The sequence below is a fragment of the Monodelphis domestica genome, chromosome 8 (genome assembly GCF_027887165.1).
Source record: "Monodelphis domestica isolate mMonDom1 chromosome 8, mMonDom1.pri, whole genome shotgun sequence".
Taxonomy (NCBI): domain Eukaryota; kingdom Metazoa; phylum Chordata; class Mammalia; order Didelphimorphia; family Didelphidae; genus Monodelphis; species Monodelphis domestica.
In genome coordinates, this window is record NC_077234.1 from 245,254,717 (window position 1) to 245,261,504 (window position 6,788).

Here is a 6,788-nt window from a genome sequence, read left to right on the forward strand (position 1 = left end):
TTGTTCCTCTGTTTATTTTTTGGGGTGTGAGTTTGGGCTTTTCTGCCCTGAAGGGGTTTCTTCTATGCTCAGCTGATTAACTGGATTAGGCTGATAGAGTGAGCAGTTGCATTAATGTGCCCCGAGGTCACATTTTCCACAGCTGCCAGCAGAGGCCAAAAGTTGTGAAGATAGAATTAACTCTCCCTTTGTCTACTTTAAGTTAATAAAATCAAGAACTTAAAGTACCCCTACTTAGAACCTAGCTAACCATTAGTTAAGAGAGTTCACAAGTCACTTACTAGAGAAATCTCACACCTCCAAAGGCCACTGCCCCACCAGGGGCACTGCTAGGCAAATTGGGAGACTGTGCTTGGTTCCTGCGAAGAGCAACAGGAAGTGATGTTAAGAAGACTATTTTTAAAAATCCAACCAGAGGATTCAGTCATTCACTCTGCATTGGTAAGTCTAGCTAAAGGGGAAATTCTCTTTCAATGCAGTCACATTGTCCTAGACTCATCCTTGACTGGAGCTTTCTACAGTGAAGACTCCTCCTGGGTGAGTGACTCAGGCTGAAGGAAGAGGCTCAGGTTGGTGGATTTCTTGTTGAAGATGCACCAGGATTTCCACGTGGAGATTAGGACTGGAGGGAGCCCTTGCTGAGGGCTAAGCCAGACTTCACTGGATCAGCAGTTAGGCTGGTAGGCTAGACAAGGCTCTGTCTCCTTGCATTTCCCACTTTCAATATCTCTACTTTGTTGTCAATAAAAGCTAACAGCCATTTTTTGACTTATGGGCTAATATTCTATAAGTGGTGACCGCCATCTCACTTTTATAATCTCATATTGAGTCAAAACTCATTTTAATTCTTACAAGGTAAAAGTGAAGGTATGGAGGCTGAAGGGAAATACCCTCTACTTCATCTCTACTCCTTTCTGTCAGTATCCTCTCTGTCAGCTGTCCAATCAGAGACGTGAGCTTCCTGTGGTTTTACCAAGGTACTCCATTACAGTTGCAGCCTTTGCCCTGGAATCCCAGTCAGCCAGAGGCCTACCATGGGTTTGGACTTTTCTTCCCTCTGGAGGCTTCAACTCTGCACTATTGATGAATGTGATTAAGCCAGTTGAGCTGATCTGTAAAGCTGAATCTTCCCTGAGGCCAAAACTTCCAGAGGCAGAGACTTAAAATGGAGGGGTGGTGGATGAAGGCTGTGACAGTCTGCCCTCTTCTCTGCTTCTCTCCTTCAGCTACCTTCTTGCCCACTGTAGTCAGAGCCATGAGCTTCCTGTAGTCATGGTAGCAAGATACTCTGTGCCTTTGGAAGCCCTCCCCCCGAGATTCCACTGCCTGCCCGTCTCAGCATAACAAGTGGGGAAAGGGCACTGGGACCTTCCTTCTCTCTTTTCCTGAAACCTGAGAATTCAACCTTCTCTGTAAATCTTTTAAGTTGAATAGAGCAGGAGGGTCCCACAGCTCTGTCTTGTTGAATTTGGCTTTCTGTCTCCCTCCCCCAAAGTGCTTTGTTTTTGATTGGTGTGGAAGGATTTTCACAGAGGAATCAATTTTTGCTGTTTCTAAGCCTCCATGTTGACTCTGTCCTCCTCCAGTGCAATTTAGAGATGAGAGTGTGAGCCCAGAGGATTTACTTCACATTCTATGAACCCAGAAATGTTCTAGTATCATTCAAGAAACAGAAACAAAAGCAGTATTACCCCTTATTCTCAAAGGGCTTCTATTTTACTAAATTAAACATCTACATAGTTAAATAAAAAAGAGAATATAAATGGAGCAAATACAAATAATTTATTTGAGGTAAATGAGAGTTAACACTTGTGGGTATTAGGCAAGATTTTGTGTAGGAGTACAGCTAATTCTTGAAGGAAGCTAAATTCTTTATTGAATGAAGGGGGATAGGACAAAAGGAAAATTAGAGGGAAATGCCTAGATTTATGCAAGGAGTACAGAAAAACAATAACCAAATTTAAAAAAAAAGCATGATCTTTGATAGCAGTAAGGTCAAGTACAAAATTTGACAAGTGGTACAAGAGAGGATATGATTTACTGTCTTATTGATTACCTAGAATTTAATGGCAAAAATGTTAATGATGGAAATTAAGATTAAATGTTTATCAAACATACTTTTTTTTCTCTAGAGATTCTATTGTTATACATTTAGCAACACTCCCCTGTGTATAAATCAGTCAGTTATCAAAGCAGGATTTAGTGCTTACTAACTGCTAAGCGTTATGCCAAGTAATGAGGATACATAGAAAAGGGGAAAAGTCTTTGCTTTCAAGATGCTATTAGTCTAATATGTCAACATACCTACTGTCTTCTCATATTCATTCCTACCTCTACAGAATACCCAAATGTGTATCATTTGCCACCACGGTGTCCTTATTTACAAAGACCAAATAATTGGCATCCTTTCTTTTCACAAAAAGGGAATACATACATAATCAAACTTTTCTGGCTTCAGATTTAGGTGACTGGAGAATATATTAAATTCCATCATTAGCAGCAATTTCCCCCCGTGAATGTAAAAACTGGTTTGGGGAATCTATTTAATGGAAGAATTGTCAGCTCTGTAAATTGACCTCATGGAATAATTCTACCTTTAATTCTTGGAGAAACATTGTAAGAAATTCTCAAACTGTATGACCATTACCAAGTAGGCAGGAACCTCTGACAGTTCTGGTTTTCCCTGAAGATGAATTTTCATATGCTCCATTCTATAAGAAAAGAGCATCAGAGATGTGGGTAACAATACCACACTTCATAAATGCAATACACCTTAATAACCTTTCTCCCCCTGCCTCATTCAACTCTATGGTACATCAGACTCCTGTCAGTAAGAAAGACGCATCTCATCACAAGTATTACCTTCCCCTGACTGTTGCTTTGTCTTGTTTAGATATGACAAAGAGGAAATAACAGCTTGTCACCCACTCAAACTATTCCAGAAGGGGAAAAGTCACCTTGGAAAATACATAGCACCTATATTTGGAAGAAATAAAAGAAATGCCTCCTGAGCTCATGAGTTCACATCATTAAATGTTTTTATTTTTTTTTATGTGGTTCAAAATTACACTATTTCCAAGAAAACAAGAAGCATCTTTATTTTTATTAAAATTTGAAAAGACGTGTATTTTTATCAGGCAAGAAAAACAGAGCTTTGAAAACAAATTCAACTCACTTTGCCATGATACTAGAAAAAGAGGAAAAAACAAACAAACTACATAGACACTTTTCTGTTCAATTTACATGCAGGGAGTGACTGTTCTTCTTGACCCTGCCAGTTATGTTAGTTCACATGAATTTGTCTAGAGAAGACTCAAATATATGGAAGAAGAGATATCTCTGGTATCTCTTTGATACATCCTTCTTCAAAGGAGCCTTTGATTTCTTACGGGAATGGAAGTAATAGTTCGGTGTTGAAGAATGGCTACTTTACTTTCATCAGAATAAAGGGGAACTTGCCTAATATTATATCCATCTGTTTCTTTAAATTTTATTAGGGAAATAATTTTTAGGTTCAAGCTAAACTCCTTATTTATATTCTTTAATCACATGTGCACACACATATTTATAATGTTTTGCTACCTTCAAAAAAGTATAATTATAAATATTTGGGAATATGGGATGCCTCTTTCTATCTTTAAACTCTAGATATATGTCTTTGCTGAAGGGTAAGGTTATTTATTTCATTTTCTTAACATAATTCCAAAATGCTATCCAGAATAGTTGGAAAAATTCCATTTGCAATAGTACCATCAATGTATGAATTTACCTATTCTCCTGTCCCTCCAGTATTGTCCATTCAAATCTTTTATCAGCTTTGCCAAATTTATGTGTGTGTGTGAAACTCAGACTTCATTTGCATTCATTCATTTTGTTTTTTGTGGATGGGATATGATTAAAGGGAAACTTAAAACCATCTTAACAACTGATTTTCACAAGTTTCAGAAGAAATGTTCGTTCTTAGAAAATGCTTCTTCTATTAGATATTTACAGTTTGGGAGTAAATCCTAAAATTGGGGAGATTTTAAAATCAGGAGGCAAATGTAACATATGGCTATGTTTTATTATTAGTTTGAAAGTATCAGAATCATTATTTTAATGTATAGTATTAAAAACTTCTTTATAAAAATCAACACTTGGCAGAATCAAATTATCCCATTCTACTTTATAGTTCTACAAGATTAACACCATCCAACTGTTATTTTAAACCATGACAGAGAATATTCTTAATTGTTTAGAAATAAAAGTTAAGGTTTGTAGTCTTTAATAAATCATTAGTACACATTTAATTTAAGTTGTATTTGAAGTAATGAATGGTAATAGAATGTTCCACGAGTAAAAATAAACTACAGCCAACAAGTGGAATATTTTTTCATGAAACAACAATCAAATAATTCTACTGTCATGTGGAAACAAGAAATTTATAAAAAACATTTGTCATATCTTAAGAGCAGACATACAATACAAGAATACAAGTGTTCCTTGTATACATATTTTTTATAATTTATCAACATGTCTCCATAGAAAATGAAAATAAGGTTTTATTAGGTTTAATATAAATCACTACTGAAGATAAAGGAACATTGAAAAAACACCTTCTGGTTCCATTATATTTTAATTGTTTGTGATTTCCTTTTTTATATTGCAAAAATATCTATATTTTCTTATTTAGATGATACTAAATAATTTTTGAAAGTTATTACAATTTGAATCAATGCCCTACCTAGTTTATACATTGGGAAACACTGGAATCTAGTTTAGAATTTCTTAAGTACGTTGTCCCTTCAAACCCAGTGTATCTATCTTTTTGGACTCTATACCTTAAAACATTCATAAAGGCAAACAGAGAAAGAGGGACAAAATAAAAACGTTTCCACATTCTAGTAATACGTTTATCACTTTTCTAAAAATATCCCAAAATAATTTAAGGCATATTATCTCAGATAATAAAAATAAACCATAAAGTCTTTCAAGGAAAGATTGTATACCTAATTGAAGGAAACATCTAACTAAGGATTATATAATTGTTGAATATTTATTGATGAACTCATTTGACATTTCAACAATGAAGTTATTTTGGATTATCCTATCAATATTTATTCCATGACTAATTCAATGATTTTATCTAAAAATTTTTTTAAAGCAGTTACCTAGATATTGATGAAGAAATCGAGAAGGAATCCAAAAAGATCTTTGCCAGTACTTAATCTGTTATAAAATAATTTTTCCACTCAACCATAATCTTAGATTTTATCATGGTCTCTAACATAGTGATGTCATCTGTATCCTTTTAGAGTATGAAGGACAAAACCAATTAGGAAATGACTAATTACAGACCAGTGTCTTCACCTATTTGAGTTCCTTAGATTCTAAGATTATGTAGCTGTCTGGCTGCCAATCTGAACTGTCTACAAACTAGTAGTTCCCTATACTGATGCAATTACAGATCTAGATACTCTTCCAGAAAATAAACAAATAAAAAATTCTACTTATACTTAAGTATTTGTTTTGATTCAAAACTAATTCATGATAATACAAAAATATATTTAAGTAAAAAATGAAACATAAAACAAAATTAAATAGATTAATTTTTTTAAGTCTCCAATTACAATGTTTCAAAATATGCATTTATTCCTCACATTAATTTTAGTCAGCAAGGTGATTATAATAGGCTTTATTATTATAATGATTTTGGACTATTATTTAAAATTCACAAATATAGTCTTGAATTCATGTCACTTTTATCTTGCTGTGAGAATTCAAAGTATTAAGAGATACCGCTTTATAATGAGTGTAATAATCTATTTTTTCTTATAACTTAATTGCCCAGATCATTCTGATGCTTCCAGGCAATGTTTGAGCAGCTGTGAAAAAATTTACATGTCTGTAGAGTACACTACCACACACAGTATTAGAGTCTACAGGGAGATCAAACACGATTGAGAATGCTACAGATCTGTTCAATTAGGTATATTGTATATCAGCTCTCCAAAATGCTCTAGGTTACAAAAACCTAAAATGTTTTCAGAATAAATTTAAAGGGCTATTCTGTTACATCTATTCTAGGAGTTAGCTTAACTTTCAAAATAAAGAGTGCCCCAATATTAAACTAAGTAATATAGATATTTGAAGCCTCTGTGACTTGGAAAAAAACAGTACATGGATATTTAAATATATGTGAATAGTGTGTGCATGTGTGTATGTAAAAGTGATCGAATGGGCCCATAATCTATATTCTATGTGTAGTTTTAAGATTTTTAAAATGATTTAGAAAGATTGTTCTGTTCTGTTTTTTTTTTATTTGATATATGATAAGCCACTAATCTGAAATAATGAAAGCATTATTCTAAGTGACAGATGAATAATCAAAGAGAAAGTTAGCCATGTCAAATTTTTGCATTTTTGGTTAAGCACTCCAAGATCTCTCAGTAAAGCTTTTTTTTTTATGTCCTAAGTGAATTCTGCAAATTTAATTTAATTCAGCAAAGGATTCCAGTTATTCTGGCATCAAGACATTCTACTATAGTTCTCTAATCTCTTCCCCAGCTCTCTAACATTCTGAATTCATTGAAAACCAGTCCTATTGTTTTAGTTTGGTCTGAACTTCTAATTCCATTTGTTCAATGTAATGTCTAGAATGCTAGATCTGATGTCAGAAAGACCTAGTTTTCAGTCTTAGCTGAGTGACCATGAGCAATTTACTTTAGGTTCTCAGTGCTCCTAGATAACTCTCAAACACTATAAGTTATTCAGCAGTTGAAAATCCCCTTTCTCAGTGGTGTTACAAG